Source organism: Piliocolobus tephrosceles, chromosome 11 (assembly GCF_002776525.5).
Source record: "Piliocolobus tephrosceles isolate RC106 chromosome 11, ASM277652v3, whole genome shotgun sequence".
Classification (NCBI taxonomy): domain Eukaryota; kingdom Metazoa; phylum Chordata; class Mammalia; order Primates; family Cercopithecidae; genus Piliocolobus; species Piliocolobus tephrosceles.
Genome location: NC_045444.1, coordinates 65826456 through 65853027, shown reverse-complemented (window position 1 = coordinate 65853027; position 26572 = coordinate 65826456). Strand labels below are relative to the sequence as shown.

Genomic DNA, 26572 nt, shown 5'->3' with positions numbered 1-26572 from the left:
CATTAACAGCTGCAGGATTAATTATTTACGTAGTGACTGTCAATCATCTGAGACAAGAACCAAAGAAAAATATTTTAAGATCATCTGGTTAAAAAAAAAAAAAATCTCTGCTATATAACACAGCTCTCTTGTCATTTATGACTCTTGAACTTCTCCCCAAAGAAGTAATCTCAGAACGCTGCTCTTTTAAAATTATTTTCCCTTTCTTAAGTGCTCTAAGTGCTTTCCCTTTCAGAACCAAGCACTTTGGCCATGTTTGCACTAATTTTCAGAAGATGCCCTCTACATCAGGGTAACCGATGACAGGTTTTAGTTTTGAAAACTTAAACACGGAAAAGAAATCCGGAGGAAAATGAGCCCCCCGCCCACAACACTTTCAGATCCGCGGCGAGGCTGCGATGCCTTCTGCGCTCCGGGCCTTCCCGGCTCCGCCAAATATGCCGAGGCTGCTAGCTGTGGTCTGCGAGCCCAGGGGTGGTCAAAGAGAAAAAACAAATAGTTGGTCTGACGATCTCCAAGAAGAGAGTTTCACTCTGGGTTGACTAATATTGGACGCATCCGCCCCATCGCGGGGTTTGGCATCTCGGCTTTGGGACCTCGGCCATTGCCAAGGATCTCTTCGGGGACGCGAGCCCCGGGGCTGAGGACCGCGGGGGACCCCTGGTTGGGACGGAGCCTCCTCTGGTTCGCTGTACGCGCACGCCTGGAAAGGCGGGATTTAAGGCAGCGATGCTGCGGGAGGCTCTGCAGTGTCAACGAGCCCCCGAACGGTCCCGCCTCATTCACTCTCTTGTGTGTGCCTCGCAAGTCTCTCCTTGGTAAACCGTCACAGCTTCGGCGCGCGAGAGTGGCGTTGGCAAGTCCAAACCCCGGGGTCCTCGGCCAGGCCAGGGGGGCGGGCGCGCGGCGGGGCCGGGCCGGACGCGCCCAGCGGGCTCCGGGCACACGCCCCTCACCTGGGCGAGGCCCGGCGCGCAGGCGCTCAGCGCGGGGGCAGCGGCCGGGCGCTTAAGCCCCGCGCGGGCAAGAGTTGGACAGTTCAGGGGCCGTGCCGGGCCGAGCTGTCGCCGGCGCCACCTCCACGGCCTCCACCGCCACCGCCTGGGCTGCAGCAGATCGCGAGAGAACCTCTGCGCGAAGCCCCGGTGCAGCCCTGGCGGGACCGCAGCAACCACCGGAGCGTGAGCAACAGCTTCCCTGCTGGAGGAGCCACTGCCCCACGCGCCCGCGGCCGGCGCGCCGAGGTAAGCTGCGTGCGCCCAGCCCAGCCCGACGCCCCCGGAATGGGCGCCCTCTGCTTGCCTGGCCCCCGCCCGCCTACGCCTACGCTTAGCTAGCCTGCACCTGGACGCGCCGCCCTAGGGAATGGCCGGGAGCCCCCCTCCCGGTAGAGTTTGCACTTGTGGTCCCACTTGTAGAGGAGGGCGCCCAGGCGCCTCTGGCTTCCACGACCTAATCCTAACTCCTGCGAGTCCCTGGAGTTAGGATTAGGTCGTGGAAGCCACAGGAGCAGACTCCTCAGTTCCCCGGGTTAGGCTCCAATTTCCAAGGACGGATAGAGAGGAGAGAGGACGAGGAGAGTGCCCCGCTGTGGTTAGCCGCAGCGCCTCGTCACCTGGGCTGGAAGTTTGGGGTTTGTCGTTCTCTCAATGACCGGCAAATGGGTAGTTAGGGGACCGAGGTGTGGGAGGAGGGTAGCGGTCGAAGCTTGGGGTCGTGGGAGAGTTCAGAAGGTCCCCAAAGTTTGCACTTGTTGGAAGCCCTGAGGGGCGGCCTCGGACACTAAGCACTGGTGAAGGTGTCAGGGAAGGGTGGGAGGACACTGTGGGATTGCGGAAGGGACGAGGAGAAGGGGAGGGGGAGGACCATCTGTTTCGCCACTGTTATGTGCGGGGGCCCGTGGGGAGAAGGGAGAGCTGGCAGGACGATGCTTCCCTAGCCTCTGGAGGACAAACAGTTTTTATGGTGAACCTGCATAGGGAGTGCTGTTCTTTAGGGGAAATAAATTGCCAAGAAGTATCCCCCCTCTCCCCACACCCATGAATACAAAATAAACGCAGTTTTGGAATGCTCTCAAAAGTTCTTGGGTTGGGAAACGTCTTCTTTCATTTTCATACAGAGATGAGGTTTGCATTTCCTTTTGGTTTTGCTTTGCTGAGGAATATCACACCAAGGGGAATGCAAACTTTGTCAAGATGTAGTAGCAAAAGATGTGCCTATAGAAGGAACAAAACATTTGTGTTACAGGGCCCAGCATAAAGCGTGGAAACTGGCAGCTTCCACACAATTCATGAAATGGTAGGAAATGCATTTATCTAATTAAAAAGAAGGCTTTTCATAAAGTCAATAAGCTACATCTTAGATAAGTTAAAGGCTTTGGCTTGAAAGAACTCCCTTAAATGTTCCAGTGCCAAATTTCACCGGTTTTCAGAGTCCTTTAATCTTATTTTGATGCCATATGTGCATTGAGTATGTGATGCCCCTTCCCTGTAACAGATAAATGCCTTTAGAATGCAAAATACAGCATTGCAAGTTCTGTTGCTTGAGGTTTTTAAGATGGAAAAAATTGCTTACTTGATCAAAGTGTTGGTTGTTTTTCAGATTCTATATTCCCATAAATTAAATATTTGTGGATTTATAATTTACACTCTTACCTATTTCCAAAAGTGATTTGAGGAAGCTTGGGATAAAAACCACAAATCAAATAGCTGTTCTTGTAGATCTCCTTGACCTCTCTTGGATGCATTAGTAGCAAAATGCTTTGGGGAAGGTGAATTCTCCTAACAAAGGAAAAATTACTGTCCATGTTGGAATCATCTTGGTGATATTAATGTTTTGCAGCATCATTATGTGCTTTGTTTGCAGTATATTATTTTACATTACATAAGTAATGATCTCTTTATAGAAGTTTAATAACCACTAAGTATTATCTATATTGAAAAAAAGTTGTTATTTTACAGCATTTTAACAATATACAGATTCACAGAAGAAAAAGAAAAACAATGAATTTAATGTATTTTTCTTCAACTGAGGTACAAAGAAAACCAAATGGAGGTGTCTCCTCTACAGTCAAATCAGAGAGGAAACTGTCATTAGTACTTGTCACACAAATATGGCCAATTAGTGAGACCTGTCAGCAGCTGGAGGAAAACTCTAAAAAGTGTAACTATTAAATGAGGCTCGATCAAAGCACATCAGGTGCCCTCAGCATTCTTTTTCTCAGGCAAGTGACCTGATTCAGAGAAAAAAAAAAAAATCTTTCAAAACAATTCTGAAAGGTGAAATGCCTATATAGACTGATGCTATGTGGAGTTGGGCAGCATGAAAAAGACAAGGATCTTAAAGTCCTTGGACTGGCCACCCCGCCTCCGCTGCCCTTAGACTTTTTTTTTTCCCAGCTGAATTTGAAGATATAATTGCTTGATTTTTAACAGCAACAATTTATATTTAAAAAATTGAGCAATTAACTAACTTCTTACAGGAGTGAGTCTTTGTTCACATAAATAAAGAGCAAAATTTGCTCTGCTGTTCCCATAATATCCTATATGTCTTCAAAGATCTAAAGAACAGGGAGCGTGTGTCTGTCCTAGTTTCCCACCGCTCTTTATGTGCCTCTGGTTTTTATTATAACCCCTCCATGCCATTTCATTATCTCTGTTTTTCCCCCCCCCCCCCCCACCCAATTCCTGTCTCTGTCCCCACTGTGTCTCAGTATGGTCTTTTTACCTTTTCTTTTTCTTTCTTTCTGTTTTTTTAAAAAAAACTTGGGGGATTTCTCTTGATCTCTGTGGCATAGGTTATAGGTTATCTCCTTTTTGCTGTTTTGTATGTTACTTTTTATTCAGTTGTTTCTTTTTATTAGTGCTAGATTATTTCTTCCTGAAGTGACATCCTAGCTCTACTCTCCCTCCAAAATTTTATATTTACATTTTGAACCACCTGAGAGATAGCTTTATATTGCTCTCAGGCGCCTCAATTCTACCAGGTCTAAGTTCTAATTAACATCTTTCTCTTAAGTGAACAAGGATGACTTTGTGTAAATTTTAATATTTCTCCCAGTCATTGATGACCCTCCCAGTATCTTTGCTTTCCACGTAAAATTCACAAAGTCCCGCAGACTTCATCTCCACGATGCTTTATGATGCCTGCTTCTTCATCTTTCTATTCCCATGGTGTCTATTTTTTTGTCTTCTTATCTCTTTCTAAAGCCTATAACAGTGGCTTCCTGACTCATTTCCCCTCTCCATTCTCTCCCAATTCATTTCACTCTGTTTTGCAGAATAAGCTTCCCAGAAGAGAACCGAGCTTAATCACTGGCTAGTCAACTTTTCCTTAGTGTCCTACCAAGTGACATATAAACCCCTCCTCAAACAGTGAAGACCCTCTGCAGTCCAGCCTCAAAGTAGCACTGCATTTTTTTACTTTGATCTCATTGGTTGGTTGATCCAGTCATTAATTTATTAATTTATTCAGTGAATATTTGAGTGCCTACTACATGACCAGCACAGCGCTAGGTGATAATTTTAAAAGCACCATATGTATTGGCTCCATGATACATTTCAAATATTATTTTTAAATGTTGGAATCTACTATTAAAATATAATCTTAAATGGTTGGAATGGGGTCCTAACAATCCCACTAGCTCCCCCTCCCTACCCTTGGTGGTCTTGAGGCGTCATCAGAGAGTCCCAAGTCTCCCTGATACAATTTGAGACTTCTCTAGGCTGAAGGCAGTGTTTCCTTAACACAGCAGGTCTCTGAGCTCTGTGTCGTTGCTTATGTTGTTCCCTCTGCTAGGAAGGGCCCTCTCACTTCCCTACAATCATTTCCACTTGTCAGAGAGTCAGTGCAATTGTTCATGCCTCCTGATCTCCCTCTGCACTCCAGCTTTTGCTCCAGCAAACTCTGTTATATTTTGCTTGACCTCTTCCCTGTGGACTACGAGTCAGAGTCTTCCTGATATATATGTGCTTTCTGCATTCTCACCTAAGAGTACTGCACCAACGTTGCCTAACATGGGACCTTCATTTCCTGAAATACACAGCTCAGAGCCTGTCGTATCATAGGACATCAACAAATAATTTAACTAGTTGGATTGAATTTTACCCAGTTCTGTAGTCCCAATTTGTGTAATAACTGTTTTTTATTAACACCTCGACATGGTTTTTATAGTAGAACCAGTGCTTCTTAAATTTTAATGTGCGTATAAATCATTAAGAAAATCCTATTAAAATGCAGATTGTGGTTGAACAAGTCTAGGATGAAGCCCAGGATTATGCCTTTCTCACAAGCTCCCAGGTAATTTTGAAATAGGTGATCCTTGAACCACGTTTTGAAAAGCAAGGCAGTAGATGATGCTTAACAGATTTGGGGTTTTCTAGCAGCCCCTGCCTCTCTGCCTGGAGATTTTCTACAGTTTGTTTTTGCTTCAATATTATTTTCTATTTTGAAAGTACTGTGGGCTTGGATATGCTTTCAGAAGCTGAATGGAAGGTTTGTTTATTCCCTTGTATTTGTACCTCATTTTACTGATACATGATTGCAGTTGCTAGTTCTCCTTACTACATTTTTCTCTGGCCAGTTGCGTTGCTTTGTTAAATATTCCTTCTCATTTCCCTATTATTTGCAGATTGCAGATTGTGGCTGTTCTCCTTTCCCATTCTGCTTTGACTTTTTTCTCTCTCTCTTTTTGGTCTCTGCTCTCTCTATTTCTTAAAATTCTCTTCAGGTGCCTTGGCTGACTCTATGCCCCACCTGTTTTCCTACTGCTTCCAAAATTTTTCAGCAAAAGGAGTGCTGAAATAGGGCGCAGGAGACTCAAGCTCTCCTTATTGCTAGGGTAAGATGTTGGGCATGGCTGTTTCTTTTCTGGGCTCCTGTATCACTTGTAGATGAAGGGCGTGGGCTACCTCCTGGGTCTACTTAAGCACTAAAATGCCATGTGGGATCTGCACGTGGGGCAGAAGGAGGAGCAGGTTGAGGGGAGGAAACAAAAATCTTCTGATGATGCCAGTGCTGATGTATGCCCCCGTCTGGTGTTCCTGTTTCAGGTTCCTGTTCTAGATAAACAACTTGAACTTTAGTTGTTATTCTAGCACTAATTGAAGAAATATTCCTATTTCTTAAGAAAAGGAATATTCCTTGGTATCCTCTAATCCAGTTGTTCTCTCTCCTGGATTCACACTGTAATCACTTCAGGAGCTTTAGAAAAACAGTGATGCTCTTAGCCATCTCTAGGGGATGGTTTAATCTGTCAGTATTTTAAAAATCTCCCCCTTTCCAGTCTGGATGGAGAGCTACCTGGTCTGTAAAGGCAGTGCAGTGTGGTATTTAGGAACACAGCATTTTTTCTAGATCAAACCATGGCTTAGCCACTCACCACCAGATTTGAGAGCTTAGGGGCAGGGGTTACTTAACTTCTGTGGCCCTCAATTTCTTCATCTGTGAAATGGGCTGACTTGGTTATAGGATAATATCTCTGGAGCCAACAGTAGAGTACTGTGCACACTGTGGTTGTTCAAGAAATGGTAGTAGCTGTTTATCACCATAATCATGCTATTCAAACTTACTGCATTGGTTACGGGTCATCTTGCCTTAGCCAAGTTAACACTTTTCTTGCCCTTCTGGTCAGTTTCAAGATATTCAGTACCAGGTAATCAGTCTGAAAAGAAATGTATAAGCATATTTTTTAGAAGTCAGTGAAAAAATACAGAAGAAACCATATATACTAATAAAAAACAATCACCCTTTTGCTTTTGATCTATTTGGTGCCACATCAACTCTGTGATCTCATAAATAGCAGAGATGGATTAAAATACATATAAACTGGTACAAAAGATGACCAGACTTTCATACTTACTTTATGAAAAATGACTTAGTCTTTTAATAAAGACAGTTCTATCATCAACAAATAAAAAAAGATTGAAATTCATGGACCTAAGAGAGCATTTTATTTTGGAAATAAATATGAATGTACAAAGCATTTACATTTCTGAGTTTATAATGGGAAATGGAATTTAAAAATAAGAAAAGCACAGAGAGAGAGCATGATATCCTGTGCTATGCAGGCTAAAGCTAATCAACTTTTTCTTTTCTTTTTGGCTGAGATTCTGAAATAGCCATTATGTTATTATGTTATCATTATATCAGCAAAATGAAGATTAGATAAATGGACATAAACAATATTAACTGGGGCCCATATTCCACTTTTTTTTCTGTACACATCTGAAAATAAATAAAAGAGGTGCTCTGTGATTCCAGTGGGCCTGGCAGAGTTACTCAATCATGATTATCAGAGATTGTTATGCTTATATCCTTTGCATGTGAAATAACTGTGGATGAGTACAGTTTTTCATTGTTTTCTCTTGGAATAAAAAGTTTCTTTTCTGTATTATTTACTTTAGGATCAAGGAGAATATTTGCAGTTAAATCTTCACCAACAGCCTAATGTTTATTTTCCATACTGTGATGTGATGTGTACTTTTTTATAACACAATTAAGAAGACATGATGAAATTTTAAAAAGTACTTTGAGCTACACTAAGAAAAGGCCCATTGTGAGAGATAATGAGTACCAGTGTTAAAATTGTGTAAAATTCTACAGAGAGCTGTGATTTTTGATGTGTATTAGTTAAAGAGGTCCATCTGACTAATAGTGTAGTAAATAAAGTTTTCATCGCCTGGAGGCCTGGACTCTTGGTTGGCTTACACTGATTTCGAGCCAGGGCTCAGCTTCAAATTCCTCTTAGGCTTAACGGATTCCTATTCCTTTGAAATAGGTTGGTGCAAAAGTAGTTACAGTTTTTGCCTTTTTTTATGGCAACCTAATAATAGGTAAGGATATGGTAATGACTACCATTCATTCAAAGACCATCATTAGATCAGTGTCATTGTATGTTTAGAGTTAAAAGAGATCTTTATACAAAATCCTCACTGATAAATTAGAAAAATGAGACCCAGAGAATTTAGAATATTTAAAATTTGAATCTAGGGAAATTAAACATTACTAGTAAGAATAGAAAACTTCCGGCATTGACACTAGCACTTAAGCTTCACAGAGAAATTTTGTGGACCCTGTGATTTCCTTAGATTTGATACTTTGGGTGTGAAGAAACTTTTTTTCACAGGCTGAGGTAGAAGGTAAAACTTACATGGTATGAAATATCTAATGCTTAGAATAAGAGCACAAAAATGCCATTGTTTGTATACAAATACACATACTGGTATATAAACACAGCCATTTCAATTTTATATATATGAAATTTTCTTTATTTAAATAAATTAGCCATTGCGCATGTTCTTAGACATCTGGAAATGCTGATGATTGAACACATCTTAGTCTCTGCATGTGATGCACTATTGAAGATGGGAAGTAGCAGAGCTTAAATGTTGAGTTTGTTTCTGGAGTCATACTTTGTGGATGCAAATTTCCGTTCTATTTATTAGTTGTGTGAGACTTTGACTAAGTTACTTAACCTCTCTGTGCTTTAGTTTACCAAGTCTGAGAGATAATGAAAGAATCTTCCATGGGATTGTCATCAGATAAAATTAGATAACGCACATAACATACTTCACGAAGTTCTTGGCACCTACCATACTCATATAGGTAGCCATAATTGTACATTATACAGTTTAATTATTAATATTAAACACCTATAGGTACACTGATTTCTTTGCCAAGATAACTTCTGCAACTCTGACTTTTAAACCTTCAGTTGGAAACTTACTAGGTATTTTTCAATTGTGTGTTTTCTGTTTTCTCATCTGCCTTTCCTTGTTTACTTTAAAAGAACAATGAAATGAAAGAGCATAAAAATGTGGAATTCTAAGCACTACGAGGACTTCTGAAAATTTATAACCATATGAAGCACAGGTGCACTTGGGTTCTTGGACTTTTGGAAGACCAAGTAACTTAACACATAGCTTCTTGTGAATATGCTTTCTGAACTTAGTACACATGTGTAAACCTGGAATGTTTGGAAATGACCCAAGTGAGGGAGTGATCCAGGTAGAGAAGCCAGCTTATGTAAACGGAGTCTGTATAACTAGGGCAGACTCATTTAAGGACAGTCTTTTTTTCAGGCACTAGAATTGTATTAATAGTTGGATAGTCACCTCTCCTGGGTTCATAGGCATTTGTTTTCACATTCAAATTTGATTTTGTAAATTGGAATATAGAAAGAAAAATAATTTGTAAGAGAAAGATATCATTGGCAAACTGTGGGGAGGATTACCAAAGAGCTTAAGTCCATATATACCTCATTACTACATGTGTGGTTCTTAAGGGTCAATCTAACTTTCACAGGAATAAAATCTTCAAGACTCAGAATGAAGAAGGCAAGATTGAGTCTCGTTCCTCTTTTGCATAGTCATCTTTTCTCCCATGCTTGTCGTCATGAAGCTGGTTCTAAAACCATCTCTAGTGTAGTCATTATTGGACTGTAGCATGTGAAAGAAGACCTGGGAACTGGCTAAAGATACAGATTCATGGAATTAACCCTTGAAAGCTCTGACTTACTAGGTCTGAGGTAGGACCCAGTAATCTAAGTATCCCAGGTGATTGACAGACCACACTTGGAGAACACTCCTACCTTAAGTTGCTCTGAGAAATCACCCACGTGGAGCCCGTCATGTGTGAATTCTGGAGAACCAGTCTGTGCTCTCTCATTGGGTATTCACTGGCCTTTACCTACAGGTTTTAGTCCATGATGGGCTTCCATGCCAGCATGAACCACTGGACACCTGCCGCAGTATCTATGTGAGCTCACTCATGGTATATGGATTCCAGGGCCCAAACGTAACCCTACAAAATCTAAAAGAGGTGGTAGGGGGTGAGGTGCTGGAGCCAGCAATTTTTGGCTACCAAGATGATAATTATGACTACATGGAGTTTCACCTTTGCCTCCATGACTCACAGTCTTTTTGTAACCACATTGATGGCAGTGACCAGATGGATAGTATTGAGACCACTATGGCTATTGAATGTGAGCAGTGTCTCTCCCCTTGCAAGTCTGCAGGCTGCTTTTTCCTTCTCTGCATCCTAGGAAAAGCCATTTATTCTGTCCTTGTGGTTTTATGGTGAGAAATAGGCTCCTTTCTCTATGGTCCCTTCCTGCCTTCCCTTTTCCATAGCTGCCAAGTGGAGATTGAGATGACTGTGCCAAACGTACAGATGTGATGGTGCACATTCACACTGCTGTTGCCCTGGCAGAGACTTCCTCTTTCAGCCCTTGCAAATCCTTGAAGTCTTTCTTGCCTCACTGCGCATAGCTTTCATTAGCAAGGTTTAAATTTGTCAAGAATTTCACAGGTTTTCAGATCTGTTGTCTTTCTTTTATATTACACTGGGAAATGAACAGTGTAATGTACTCATAACTGGCATGGATCAAAGGTAGTCTGATCTTTAGGAAAATTTGATTCTTGAAATCACATTTCTGAATTATTAATTATAGCAAGAAAAAATGTTTACTGTGTATGGGTAACAATTCTTCTGAGTCTTCAGTGTGTACTTCTGTAGATCCATTTACAGTTGCAAACTATAGAATTTTTTCATGTTGCTATATGTAATGAACAAAAATGACATTAAAAATTTTGAAGCATCTTGTCATGAATAGCTCTTACTCTGATCATTGATTATTTTAAAATCCAGCAATAGTGTTCTATCCTGTGAAGTAATGCTTTATCTATAAAACCTCAGAGAGTGATTGAGAGGAAGGTGGCGTAAAGTGACAGCTTAGCATTTTTTTGTTGTAGGGTCATGTTATGATTGAACCCTACATTCAGCCTGATTCAGCCCTCATAGATGTCAACTTTCTTTTCTTTTTATTTTTTAAGAGACAGGGTCTTGCTCTGTCACCCAGACTGGAGTGCAGTGGTGCAATCATATTTCACTGTGGCCTCCAACTCCTGGACTCAAGTGACCCTTCCACCTCAGCCTACAAAATAGCTAGGACTACAGGTGCACACCACTGTGGCCAGCTAATTTGAAAAATACTGTCCAGGTGATGTCTTCCTGTGTTGCACAGGCTGGCCTTGAACTCCTGGCCTCAGGCATTCCTCCTGCCTTGTCCTTCCAAAGCATTGGGATTGCAGGCATGAGCCACTGTGTCTGGCCTCAACTTCTTTCGTTAGCGGTAAGGAAGGGCTCAATGGTAACTGAAGATATTGGTGAAAGGGGTGATTGACAAAATGGTTGACCTACTCAGAAAATGAAAAAATCGACCAAATTAAATGTGAGAGGGAACTTTGCTTATAGGAGATGTCAGACTTTCCAGATCTTCTTAAGAGGCAAATTACTGGTCACATGGCAAGGTTATCATCTAACATTAAGGAAAAAATGCAAAATGAAACATCTGAACTGTTGCATAAGGCTAATTATGGTGGCAATTTGAGGAGCCCTCCACAGGATGGATTTTTAAGAGTCTGCAGGGCCTGTGTTTAATTGGAAAGGTCATACCACACTAAGGATCTCTCGGTCTAGCCCACTTTTTCTTCTCTCGCAAGCCTTATTATAACCACAAGAAAGTGTGCACTAGGATCATGATTTCAGCACTTGTTGAAGCCACTCTAAGCAGCCTCACATGATGAAAGACACAAAGCAGAATCTGTGTGAGTCTCCCGCACCTCCCTGGCTGCTGTTTCTTAACCCCCTTTAGCATGAGGACAGACAAAGCATGTGCCTCCCCATCTGGTTCTGAATAAGAGAAGGCTTTGAACAGACTAGTTGCCTGCAAACACTTGAAGGGATGACATGTGGACAAAGAAGTAGATTCATTTTCTGAAGTTCCAGCAGGCACAACCAGTTCACTGGATGGGATCATAGGGAGGCAGATTTCAACTCAGTATAAGAAAGAACTTTCATATGATTCACTGTCCATTAATGGTATGACTGCCTTGAAGTTTCATGTTCCCTCTAGCTGAAAATATGTGATGGATGAGAGGATCAGCCACTAGACATAATAGAAGGAATTCTTGCATTGAGTGGAAGCTCAGTTGAGCTCATTGCTACAATCTGTCCCCTTCTTGGCATTATTGATAAAATAATTTGAGGAGTGACTACAGGGAAGAGGGATATGTGAAAAGAAAGGAAGTGAGAGAGATGTTCCTGAACTCCTTGAAAGATGACAGAATAATTACTTCACCTTTCCCCCCAGCTTTTTATTATTTTTCCAACTTTTGAGCACACTGCACTTATTGAACATCTACTATATGCCAAAGCATTATCTCATTTAACAGCAAAAGGCACAGATCCCAGTGTGTTCCCTCTTAGCCAGAATTCTGCAATTGTTTGCTACCCTTCACACAAGGGTCAAGTTCTGTGTTCATCTTCAGTGACTTCTCACAGGTTGTGCTCCTTACCCATCACAGCTGAGCTCAACTCCTTGATAATCTTTTCATGTTTCTGTTTCACTTTTTCTGTGTTTCTTATGGTGCTTGCAATATTTGATTGTAATGATATATTTATGTTGATTTTTCTCACTGGACTGTAAGCTACTTGAGGGCAGACCCCTTGATTTATTTATCAGGTTAATGACTATATAAGTGTCTAGCAGATAGTAAATGCTAATGTTTATTGACTCAATATTTGATTGCTCCTCTCATCATACCACTCCCTCAAAAGAAATATCCATGATGACTTTTATCCTCAACGTTTGAAACTAAAAGGAAAAATACCGGAATATTCTTTCTCTTCTGGACCCTACCTTCCCAATACTAATCACATCCTCATTGCTTACCCCACCCATTCTATTTCAGGGATGGAGGGAAAGAATTATGCCAAAAAATCTCCAAAATTAGAGAAGAGAAAACCAGCTATTATGCAACTCCTTCATCTCCCCAAATAAATGTGTTGTCATTGGCATTACTAGTGGAAGGATGAGGAGGAAATCCTTCTCCTGCTTTTAACTAGCTGTGTAACCTGTAGCTAGTCCTGTGACCACCTCATTTTTTCATTCATGATGATTTTAAGACTCATTCAGTCTTAAATTCTGTAATTCATAATCTCATTTCCCTTCAAAGGTTTTCTAAAGTCCTCTTGCCCTTTTCCTCTGCATGGTATTCTTCCGAATAACCACAAAGCCAAAATGATGCTGACAAGGGAAGCAGTGTTGGGCTTAGAAGCTTGTTTGGGAGATGGCATCGGGATAAGACTATACTCTTTATGATCTGACACCTCCAGATTGAGTCCCTGCTGTATGGCCTTAGGCAAATTATAAACATATTTAAACCGAAGATTCCTCTATTGTAAAATGGGCACAATGTTATGTATCTCATAGACTGCAAAGACTCAATGAGATAGTGTATATTAAGTGTTTTCCTGTGCCAGAAACCTGATAAACCCTTAGAAATGATAGCTGCTATTATTTGGAAGTAGTCCCCTCTCTTTTTCTCTTCCTCTTTTCTACAACACCTGAAAGAGACCAACACCCAAGTCCTGAAGAAGTTTCCTTGGCATGGGTTTTGTTGTACTCTTGAACATCATTTCTTCTTGTTGTAGACTTAGTAGAGGACAGTCAAGTTTCCTTCCTGCTGAGGCATTCTGCTCAATATGTACAGTGGCCAAAGGAGCAGCCCATTTCGTAGTGGTTGAGATTATATTTATTTTAACATTTGCATAGAAGACACAAATGTTACTGAGGAGACTCTGGAAATGGCTATGGGGTCATATATCTTAATATCACATAATGTATCTCACTCAGATCAAAATTCCTTTATTTGAAAGGCTTTGACTGAGCAATGGTGACATAGCAGCTCCTGAGCCTGACAATAAATAGACACCTTATAAAAATTTATGAAGTTCAGGTTGTAAAGAACAAACTGCACATACCGAGTAGTAGCATTCTTATTAAAATAATTTCATCTTTAAGTGCATTGTCTCTGCAGTGCCTATAATAGAAGCTTGTGCTATGGCTAGATACCTCAACAGCCTGTAAACTTTTATATGGGCTTTTGGAAAGGGATGATCAGTTTACAAGATATGATTTTCTCATCTCACCAAATTAGATTATTAGAAATAGTGTCTCTGGATGTAAAATTTCAGTCCTGAGTAAACCTGTACCTCTGAGACACTATGCAGCCTGCTAGCAGAGTGGAAATGGAGCATAATAAATTTGCCCTGAGCCCATTTCTCTCCATACAGCGCCATAATTCATTCTTTGCTTGGTACCCATGACTGCTTTTTTACAGCGAATCAGTCTACATCCAGTCTGACTCCTTTCATGTGCAGCACCTCCTCCTTGCTCCAGACCTCGCCTCTTGGCATGCTAGACTCCTCTCAGTCTTCTTTCTAGAGCTGTGTGCCACCATGGACCCTCTGTCCAAGCAGTTACTCTAGTTATAGACTTGTTTGTTGAAGTAGACTTTTAAAAAGATACTCTGTTTCAAGTGGATTAAAACAAATAACAGCATCTGTGGACCACATCGGTAGGTGCAATGAATATTTCACTTATTCTTTTCTGAGTCTCCTCTGAGGGGTCAGAGAAGGGGTAACCTGCTACTAATACCACATGCTTCTTTACTCCAGTCCCTTCCAGAGCATCCATCCATGCTGCCCTGTGGCCCCCATGGCTTCTCTCCCTCTCCTCTGGTTCAACGTTGCTTTGGTCCAATGGCATTGCCACTATCTGCTACTACCAAATCAAAAGTGACTGCAAGGAACTTAGGAAAAGAGAAGGGTTTAGGGAAGCTTTCTCCCCAGTGGAGTGGAGACAGCCGTACAAAACTGGGAATTAAATACATAGTTTCTGGTCCTGTTTCCACTCTTAATTATTGTGGTGAGATTTTTAGTGGACCTCACTTTTGACATGTGTGAAACAAGTAGGAATAGGTACATTTTAAGAGAAAATTTTATTATGAACTATATAGACATGGAAAATTGACCTCTGTCTTTCCTTTTAATGCAATAATTAGGTGTCTTGAGAATAAGCTGGTAGAATCTGGGGCTTTGGAAGAGGAGTTATCAAAATAAGTGTGCTACCCTGCAGGGTATAGTATGGGCACCACTCAGAAATAACTTTGTGTAGATAAAAAAACTTTCTAAGTTACCAGCTATAGCCTGGTCGTAGGGCAGACACCTAGCACAGCAGTTTGATGAAGAATACAAGAATGGAATGTGTAGCAGACAAGAAGCAGTGGCACCCAATTTGTCAGTTTTAGGGGAAGAGTATATTTGTGTTCTTCAGCGATTGTAAACACTGTTAACCAAGTAGCTTGTTAAACTTTTAAAGAATGCTTCCACTGCGTTTATTTATTCACATTCTCTTTAACTCCTTGAATTTAGTAAGAGCCTTTATTTCTTGCCTACTTTTATAGAGGAGGAAACTGAAGCACTGACACATGCTATAATGTGCTCAAATGACACAGCTGTGTGGTGGCAGAGCAGGAGTCATGTCTCACTGAGGAGGATGGTCTCCTAGCTGCTCTAGGTGAGTCCGTGGACCAGCAGCACCAGAATCACTTGGAAGCATGTTAGAAATGCAGAATCTTAGCCCCTGCCTGAAACCTACACAATCAGGATCTCTACTTTAAACCTTCAGGGGTTTTGCACATTAAATTCTGAGAAATACAGTAATCTAGTGGATACTATTGTCTCCACTAAAGACTCTTCTCTGTTTCATGCTTTGGGCGCAGGTGTGGCCCTCTGGGTTCACTGAGAGGCCAGCCTGTACAGGGGAAGCATGCCTGAGGTACCCCAGGACAGCTTCCTGGACTTGGTATGTGAAATAAAACAAAAAGAGTTGTCTTTATTTTCCACGTAGGTAAATGGGCTATTTAGAACCACACAAATGGATAAGCAGGATACGCAATGCTTGTCTCATTCAAAGGCCTTGTAAGTTAGCTCCTGGGCAACCCCCTTTCTAACATCACCACCTTGTGTCGGCAAATTTCCGTTTGAAAATATGCAAATGTAACAGAACAAGCCAGCAACATATCTGATTAAACATCTGAGTGATTAGAACAATTTAAATTAAGTCTTGTACCTGTGTGTCTAAAATGACTTTAGATGCTGAGACTGTTGAAACACATTCTATTAGTTCATGGTTCCAAATTCTGAAAATAGCCATTACAGATGTTTTATAAGACTATGGGTCTGAAATGTAAACGTAAAAAAACTGAACAGCATCAAATTTGGGACCTAAAAATGCTGTAATTACTGTTTTGACAGCAAAAGTCATCAGCTTCTCTAAGGGGATGACTTTCCGTAGCCAACCAGAAGTATGTATTCAGTCATTACCATGTGCAAGTATGCCAGTGAAGAGAATGTAGTCTAAGAGAGAATCTCTAAAACATCCCCTTTTATCTTTCAAAAGAACAAGTTGGCTTTGAAAAAATCTTGCTAGCCACATGACATGACAACTCTTAATAGTGTCCAGATAATTAAATGGGATGGACAATAGTGACCCATTTTGTTCTAAGATCTCTAGGACCACCTTAAACATACTTTGAATTCTAGGGCATCTAATATACCAAGTTGTAAATGTGGGATAATGGGCGATTTAGTTCTTGCATTCCTTAGGAGGTCTCTAGGATCTCCGAAATAGTGAAACTCCTGCCAGTTTCCTATTGTGACCATCTGAAAGGGTCATGTGTACACATGTTGCTTTGCACATACAAGCTCAGAATATGGAACAAGGGCTGCAAATCTTTACAAATGAGTTTTGAAAAATATGATGTATGTGATCCATATATTTCTTTTGCATGTGAGGCAGGTGTGACATGCCCTTTGAATGATGACTTTATCCTTGATCCTTGTCCCCGTCAATTTTGGTGGCACTTGCTCTCAGATTTACAAGTAGAATGACTTTTTTTTTTTTTTTTTTTTTTTTTTGAGACGGAGTCTTGCTCTCGCCCAGGCTGGAGTGCAGTGGCCGGATCTCAGCTCACTGCAAGCTCCGCCTCCTGGGTTTATGCCATTCTCCTGCCTCAGCCTCCCGAGTAGCTGGGACTACAGGCGCCCGCCACCTCGCCCGGCTAGATTTTTGTATTTTTTAGTAGAGACGGGGTTTCACCATGTTAGCTGGGATGGTCTTGATCTCCTGACCTCGTGATCCGCCCATCTAGGCCTCCCAAAGTGCTGGGATTACGGGCTTGATCCACCGTGCCCGGCCAGAATGACATTTTTGTACTGGCTGAGTACCCTGGGTCGAACTGCCTACACTAACCACAGCCCACCTACGGTTGAGATTTTTCATCTTTTTAGACTGGCATTATGTTATGTCACATTGTGTATCACTGGTTCTTTAATTTTTTTCTTACCTGTCTTATATCCCTCACCCTTCTTCAATTTATTGTATTGTACCCAATCAGCTCATATGACTCACAAAAGAATTGAACTGGGAAAAGGCTGAATATTTCAGTAAACCTGTGGCAATAATTTGCTGTCAGAATATATATTTATATGGAGAAAATATTCTATGATGGACATCAGTTTATTCTTCTGATCATCTTAAACATTTCTACCTGTAGGGCTATTAATCTCTGGATTGAGATAATCAATTGTATTGGAGCATCAGTTTTGTATGGTGTTTGGGTAGTGATCATTATGCTCCTGACATTCGGAAAAAAAGAATATCCCAGGTATATGGATACTGTACATGTTACCAAGACAAGGTTACAAAGAAAGACAATGGGATAAATAAGTCCTGAACATGGTTCTTTAAGTTTAATAGTTTATAGATGTTATCACTCATGAGAGAGTTATGATTTTACCCAATGCTCTTTGTATTTGGAGGACCCTTTGTTATTGGATTTTCAAGTTCTGAGAGTGATAGAGCTTGATATAAGTAGTGTTATCTTTCTTAAGGTCACAATTAAACATCCTGCACATTTTCACTTGCCTGGAGAGTCATATTGATTATTTACTCTCTCTCCCAACCTTTTTGCAGTATCGATGAATCAAATGGTTTGGTTTTTTTTATTTAGATAATTCTTTTGGCTGAACAATTATGATGTTTTCACTTTAGTTTCCTTTTCTTTTCTTCCTTGCTTCTTTCTTTAATTTTAAATCTTGCTGAAATAGAAATAACACCAGTGATAGCAACCAGAGACTATGGGGTGCTTGACTGTGTGTGGTAGTGTTGTAAGCCCAGGACACATATTATATTGTTTAATAACAAGGTAGACATTATCGTAGTCCCCATTTTGAAACTGATGCTTAGGAAGTTGAGAAATCTTTTTAAGTCATAAGACTATAGTGACTGACAGGATATGACTGTGAACCAAGGCCTCACTGACTCTAGAACCCACCTTTATTGTGAAAACCATACTGCAAGAGCAGAAAGGAAATTTAAAAACCATTTAGTTCCAACTATGTTTTTTACAGATGAAGAAATAGGTCAAGAGAAGCTAAATTCTTTACCCAAAGGTCATACAACAAGCAAATTGGGGAGGCGGTTTCAATTGATGTCCATTTTCAAGGAGGTTATGCTGGCATTTTCTGTTCTATCTAATAGACCAACTTGGATCACGTATCATCTCTGGACCAATCTGCTATAACAAGGAGTATGGAGTCATTGTACAGAGTTGTTCAAAATGGCTTGCTCCCTTCTTTCTGGGGGTTAAGGGGAAGGAATTCTTGTGACTGGGCAGAGACTGCAAAAGCTGTTCACTGAATGGGGTTGCTATCTCCCAGGGCTGGAAGCCCAGTTCTAGGCAGACTCCTGCAAAGGGAATTTTCCATGTTATTAGAATTCCTTTTTCCCCACAAAGTAGATAAAACTCAGGGTGTAACCAGCCTGATTTGATTGTTCTTTACTCAGTCCCCTCTCCAGGCCCTGCCTCTGTGTTGAAGGTAGATTGAGTTTTACAGATGGAAAAACAGCAGCAGTCCTGAGACTGGCTGCCAAATGGGACAGAAAAGGAGGTGATTTGATGGGTTGTAGCCTTAAACTGAAAGGGCATATATACCAATGCACAAATGAAGGCAATGAATGGTGACCCTCCTGAGGAAATAGCAGCGTTTTCCGTCACTGATTTAACAGCATTGAAGGTTTGGAAAAGAGAGAGGCAGCTACTGTGTGAGGTACTGCTTTTGGTATATACCTATGTCACAAGTATATGAATAATACATAACTCAGTTAATATTTACCTTGCATAGTAATGCTTCGATATAGATGTGTGTCTTGATTGGATTTAAAAATATTATATTTTTCTGTTTACAAAATGAATCTAAACTTATTCAAAGGTACGAAGAAAGAAGTTTCGATTCACTGAGCTATATATGCAGGTGGAAGGTGATTGGTTGTGATTTTTACTTTAGATGCATACTTCTTTTCCCTTTCCAAATAGTTAGCTAGTTCCCCTGTGCTCCCTTTGCTTCAGGGGAGAGTTGTGTTGCAGAGAGGAAGGAGAAATTGTCCATACTGGAAGAGAAATGGCTTTGGTGTGCTAGAGGACCCTTGAGGGGATTCTAACCTGGGAGGTCGGAGCAGCAGAGACTTTTGGGAAGGTAAACAGGAAGATATGAAAGAATGGAAGAGAGATTGATTTTCTAAGGTTAGTGGATACAATGGTCTGCATCTTTGGAGCACCCTCGATGCTGTGGCAGAACTGTCGGGTGGGGGGTGGTGACACCTAGGGAAGCTGTATATCCCTAGCTTTGGCAAAGGATCCTACAGCACCTGAGGCAGGCTCCCTCGACGCCAAAGTCTGGAGAGCCTTTAGTCCATCAGTTTCCTTTTAAAAATGTAAATCCAAGCATGTTTCCCAGTAAAAGATAACTTTGATGGCTTCTTACCTGCAGGAAATAGAGAGGAATATTTTAATCAGATGAAATAGCATGTGCAAAACTATGAGGCTAACAGCACGTGGACTCTACCAGTGACTCTTCATCTGGATCACAGGGGCTGTGCTGAACAGCTGGAGGGAGGGGTAAGGGCTGCTCATGGTGGCCTCGACTGCCATCTGGTGGGGTCTCTGTGGGCCAGTGACGTTTCGTAGGAACATATGTAATTTTTCAAATAAAATCTTACAAGAAAACTCAATCTATGAAAGAATTAATCATGGAGAGAAGCACATCGGAGTTTCATGCCATGCCCTCCCCATACAACCCTGAGTTCTTGAGGCATCTCTGTGGGACCATAGCTGTGGATAATGGAAAACTCGTATCTGATCAGATTTAAGATTTTATAAGATGACCACAATGGTGGTATGAAGATACATTAAGGGACAAAGACAGGGAATTTTAGACTGCATGTAAAGAGACCAGTGAATGAGGAGAAATTTCTGAACACAAACTGGTTATGTAAAAATAACTTTATTTTTCTGTAAGTTTCAGTTTCATAGAATAGTGTGAACCTATTTGATTTGATGGCAGAAGTTTAGTTATATTAATAATTCAGGGTCACATTCTCCTTCTCTGACTTGGAACTAATCCCAGGGGTGTTTATATACATAGTAAAAACCACTGCTTACTCAAAATTTAATTAAAGAGCAAGTACTTCACAAAATTTAACTCATTTAATTATCATTGTAACCCTATGTGGTATGTACTGTCATTATCTCCATCTCACAGATATGAAGAAACTGAGGCCCAGAAAGTTGAGTGATTCCTGGGATTTAAAGGTAGGCAGCCTGGCTTCCAGAATGCTCTGGTATCTGTGTTCTTAACTAATTTAGCTGCAATGTGGAGGTATTTCTGGGGAGTGTATCATTTTGTTCTTGAGAATGATCAGTCCTCTCTGGCATCCATCGCCTTCGGGGTTTTTTGCTTTTAATCTCATCTGGTTCTAGGACATCGTCCATGTATGTTGCTCTGGATCTTCCCAAATGATTCTTTCTACTACTCATGCCCTGTGCTAGGATAGGAAGAAATTCTCCCTAGGACTTAACCTAAACCAGTGACTCTCAATAGAGATTTTGCCCCCAGGAGACGTTTGGTAACGTCTAGAAACATTTTTAGTAGTTACAACTGGGGATGGGGAGTATGTTACAAGCATTTGGAGGGCAGAGGCCAGGGATGCAGCTAAACATCCTACAACCCACATGAGGATCCCACAGCAAAAAATTCTCCAGATTAAAATATCAGTAGTGCTGAGGCTGAGAATCCCTAACACAGACATGAATTACATTTCAACAGTTTTATTTGCAAAGTCTTGCTTTCTTCCCAGCGCTCTATCTTGCTGGGTAGGCACAAGTTCCCTTTGTTCTTAGATCCCACCAAACCATCCTGGGGTTTCAAAATGATTTCTTTTCCTCTATCAGGGCTCAGTTCAGGGCTAGTGAGTGGGTTGGGACCTGGGCCCTCTTAATCTCTTGTATCAAAACTCTCCACTTAATCTCAGCCATTTTCCCCCTTTCTTCCTTTTATCTAGTCTGAATATAGACAACTTTGCTCCTACTCATCTTAGTCTTTCAAATCTATGGCCCATGAATTATTGTTCCCTTAACTTTTGAAATCCAAACTGTTAGAATTGATTACCTTATTCTCTCTCTTATGCGATGTGATCCCTTTCCTGGGGGCAATACATGAAGAAAGTCAGCAGACTGAAAGAAGTTTTGCAGAAGTGCAGGGAAAAACCTTTATTTGTCCATGTCAGCATTTTCCAATCTATATTCTGAGGACTACTGGAGATGTCAATGGGCTTTCTATGAAAAGAGGGAACTTCTCTCTAGGAATTCCCAAGTCATGTAAGCATTCTTTAAAGCTCAGAAAAGCAAATGATTTAAATTTGTTTATCCCAGGGCTTCACAAAGTGTTTGACCAGACAACTTTCCTTTTTTCATGGAATCCCTAAGAACATTTTGTGCATAGTTGAGAAACATTAGTCTATGTGATAAATGTGGCCTTTATCAACACATTGGCATACAGAAGAGTACAGGTTCTCGAGATATTAAAAGTTAAACTCACTAGTACTTGATGAATGGTTGGTTATGGGAGGTAAGGAAGCAAGAGAAATCAATGGAAAGATAAATACAGAAACTTCAAAATTGAAGGAAAAAATTTTGTATTATTCCTTATATATCACAAAGTATTAGGCTCCTGGAATTTTTAAAAGTGAAAACCACCAAATGATGGTACTGAATTTATCTCTCTCCTGGATTATGGTAATGGCTTTCTAAATGGTCTCCTAGCTTTCATTCACTTCCTCTTCTAATTTCAACTCCACAAGGTCAGCAAAAAAATCTTTCTAAACAAAGACATAATCATGACGTTGCTCTTATCACAGAACTTTGATGGTTCAATTTTGCACAGACAATCCAAGCTCCTTTGCATAGTACTCAGAGGTCCTTGTCAATGACTTCTTGAATATGGATACATACAACTTAGTGTGGCAAGAAATGAGCGGCTCTTACTCAGCAAGGCCTCACTGTGTACTGCCAGTACTTATGTGACTCTAAGGGACCTTGGGGGACAAGGCAGACTATGCCGGGGGATCACGCATCTGTTCCTGCTCTGTGTGAATGCCTTGATTCCATATGCTTTATGAATATATCTGTAATGTGACCTAATCATAGAATGAAGATGTGTGTGGTCCATCTCTGCCTATGCGGTTGTCTTCCATTTGCCCTTCCAGATCGACCCTCACCCTTGTCTACTCTGTGCTCTGGGGAGCTGACCTCTTTGTATTCCCCTGCCCACTGTCTTAAAATGGGTTTAGCTAATGAGAAATGTTGGTGGGGGATGGAAGGGAGGGAAGAGATTGAGATCAGGGTGTTTATTCACCAGATCCCTCCCTGGAAGGGCACCACATCACGGCTATGTCCTGAGATGGCCTCTGTTTCTCTCAAGGTGGCCTCTCCCACCATATTTTCTCTTCTCCAGATTTAAGTAACTACCATCTTCTCTTCTCCCCTTGAGCGTAGTGGTGGTAACACACTCCTTCTTTAGCCCTTGGTTCCTGCAGTATCCTTGTGGCTCCTCTACACTCTGACTATATGTTGTAAATAGTTCTTTAAAAATAAACCCTCTTCAAACTGCCCCAACTTGAATGTTGTATTTCCTTCCCATTGGGACCTTCACTTATATAGGTGACCATCTGAAACACTGAGATTTTTGAGTGTCTGTGAATGGTAAAGATTTAAATGATGAAGAACTGAACAGATACGTTATGAAATGTCCATTTTAATGTTTTACCTCATATTTCAAATATCATTAAATTATGGCATGGAATATTAAGTTTAAAAATAACTTTGAATAAGGATAGTATGTGTTTTTTGGCCCAGAAAGGTCATTTCTTTTGTGATCCATTGACTAATAAAAATTAATGGAAGAGAGCTCTGTGTTGTTGTAAGTGGTGGGGAAGACTCCAACTGCTCACAGTTCTCTCTGGTAAGGTCCTCAAGATTAGGTGTGTTGGGAGGTTAATTGGAGTACAAGGACCCAGGAATCATGGAATGGCTCACTGGCTACAGCTTTTGTAGCTGGTTTTTAATGAATGCCAAATATGCTTTCAAGGATAGGTGAGAGGCTGTCAGCTGACCACAGCTACGGCTGAGCAGTTCTCTTCTGGATCCCGGTGTGAATCTTCTTCAGAAGAATTCTCCAGAAAGAATTCAGGTTGAAGGCCAGTTCTAGATATTTTTCCTCCTTCAGACTGTTTATAGGATTCTTTGTTTTTCTGAGTTAAGACAGAATATATAGTGCCAGGGCTAAAAGGACCACACTTTTGCAAGGAGCAGCAAAATGCCGCCCCCCCCCCCCATTTTTTTTTTTTTTTTTTTTTGGTTTGCAATAATAACTGACATTTAGCTCTTAGTTTAATTATTATTGGTTCATATTTTCAGCAAAACTTGTATTTTGAAGGTAGTTTTATATAAATTAATTTCACCTTTTATGATTCTAGTCATGAAGAAAACTACAAATTGCTGATTGTTTTTCAGAGAAGAGTGAATAGTGCTTAAACATGACAGACTAGAGATATCATGAGGCTTCCAGTGTTCTTGTTAGCTATTTTTTGCTTATAGATCTAGCCTTATAGATATTTATATATCTATCTATATATAGCTTTACATTCCAGAGAAGCATGTGCCTTCCTTTCCCGAGGAATCTTGTTTTGGAAATGGCAACATAGCAAGCATTTCCTTTGGAGTTGCAGAGGGGAAGGAGCTGTATGTATTGTAACAACGATACTGGGATGATGTGGAGCAAAGGATAGTAACCACACTTTCCATGTGATTAGAAGTTAGGCACTCCATGTGCATGAAGATTGTGGTGTGAGGGGTAACAAGACAAATCTATTGTATAAGCAGCATTTCCTGTGCAGGCTTTCTTGTTTTGTACAAACTGAAGTACTAGCGTTGTAATCAGTGGTTCATGCTTGGGACATGTGATTAGGGAAGATCCAAGTAATCTTTTGAATATGTTGTTCTCAGACTGTGGTTTCTTTTAGTCTCCCATAGTTATTTGATCATGGAGAGAAATGTTTGTCATTTTATTTGAGAAAAAGGTTTTAAAAACAAGAACAGCATTGGAACCTTGATCTGTATAACACAAGAATTCTTATTTTATTCACCTCTGTATTCCAGAGTGAAAGACTTTTTTTCTACACTGAACCCTGAGTAGGAAATATCAGAGATTTATGTTTTTAAGGAATTAATAAATAAATTGTAGGTATATTGTGCACTTAAAATTTTAGTTTCTTTTAGCTGTGATTCTGAAGTAGTGTTAAAGTGAATAAAAGACAAAATTTCAATTATAATGCAACAACTCTGAAAATACACCTTTTTTTTTTGTTCATTAAATTATAGTGATGATAGAACGTTATTACCTTTCTTCTTTTAAACAACCTTAGTGTTTATATCCAACTCTACTGTTCTCTATGTGTTAGGTTACAAGCCTTGTTTTATAACTATAAAGAGCTTTAAAAGGAAAATAAGCTTGATATTTATTGTCGTGTCTAAATAAGATAATGAGTGTTTTCTTTTAAAACCACGCAAGCTCTTTGTTGTGAGGAGTGCAAATTTAAAATGCGTAAACTCAAATACCCTCAAAATACCTTTTAGATGAAGCAGTATATTTGGAGGAGGGGAAACCACGGTGAGTCAGCTGTCTCTTCAGGCTTTGCTTTCAAAACAGTTGCTGACTTGTTTAGTGACCTTGGCCATGTTGGTCTTATTCCATTTTAGTTTTCCTTTTGACAAGTGAATTTCTTTCTACTAACCTGCTTTTCCTGAATGTGCTTTAGAAAAGAGATGCTATGTAAATACTAATTAACAATAATACTTTCTATGTCAGGAGTGAATTTCAATCTGAAATGAGAACACAATTTGTCGATATTTCTTTTGACCTTGTGATCCTTACCAAAAATATTTAAAAAAAATCCAAGTACATTTTAATGAAGTATGCTAGGGTAAATGATTGATAGTTCATTATAATAGAAATATTGTATTCCATATAGTTTCCTTTAAATATTAGCAGCTTGAAATTTGGCTTAGCAAGTTGGCAGCTTGAAAATCCCTGCTTTATTAGTTAGCAAATGATTCTGAGTTTTATCACATTTTATTGTCAATCTCAGTTTTTAGGTGCCTAGGAATTAAAAATTATATGCTCAGCTGACCCTTTAATTAGCTCTCATTCTGTCTTGTGTGATTTATAGCCTGGTGGCTTACATGTAAAAATGATATATGATTTAATGAACTGGAAAGGCAGAATAGGTTCCCACCTCCAATTGTTCAATGCTTTTCTCTGGCTGGTGACTGGGGTGCTGGGGGCAAGTGAAGCAGCAATTGGATTCCCTCATTCATTTATTGTTACAAGGACAGGAAGGTCCAGTTTGCTGTGATTGTTTGCAAGTATACCTTTGTTTCATTAGAAAACACAAGAACCTTGATTCAGATATCTTGAAATAGTTTTTTAAAAGAAATATGAGAGAGGATTTTGACTCAAATTCTCTTATTTTACATTTTTATTTTATTGCTCTAAATGCAAATATTCCAGGAGAAGCAATACCGAGTTTAACCTGCAGGGTTTGGCAGTGTTTTAACACTGTGGGTCTGTGAAGTCCATAGGTATTTATGAAATACATTAAACTGAGGATTGGGCTTACAGCAGTGGGTAAGAGAGGCAAGATCCCTTCATGAGAGAACAGACAACAAATGATAAGTAAATGCGTAAATATGATAATTTCTCACTGTGTAATGTAGTGAGTATTCTGAAAAAAAACTTTATGAAATTATTTTGAAACCCTCACATAAGTGGAATCATGCAGTATTTGTCTTTTGGTGACTGACTTATTTAACCTAGCTTAATATCCTCAAGGTTCATCCACGTTGTTGCCTATTTCAGAATTTCCATATTTTTTTAACGCTAAATAGTATTCCATTGTATATATGTATCACATTTTATGTATCCATTCACTTATAGGCAATAGTATGTATTATACACTTAACGATTTGTGCAGAGGGCATATCTCATGTGGAGTGTTCTTACTACAAAATAATAATCGTAATAACAACAACTTTAAACAAGGTGCTCTGAGACGTGCCCGAAGTGAGGGACTAGGATAGAATTGGTGTCAGAGAAGGCCTGCCAAGGGAGTGACACCCCAGCCAGGACTCACATGATATGAAGGGTCTAGAGGCAGAACTTCCCAAGCACAGGGCACAGAGAACACAGTTCCAGGGAAGAACAAGCTTAA

General features: G+C 40.3%; 1 protein-coding gene across 5 annotated transcripts in view; it reads left to right on the top strand.

The window, feature by feature from the left end:
- The first annotated feature begins 746 nt into the window (after nt 1-746).
- ZNF385B (zinc finger protein 385B) overlaps nt 747-26572 on the top strand; it is a 423521-nt gene continuing 397695 nt past the window's right edge. For all 5 annotated transcript variants that reach the window (XR_004229205.1, XM_031936441.1, XM_031936440.1 and 2 more), the window contains exon 1: nt 747-1244. The gene's annotated coding sequence lies outside the window, so the exon portion shown is untranslated. The remainder of the gene's footprint in view (nt 1245-26572) is intronic.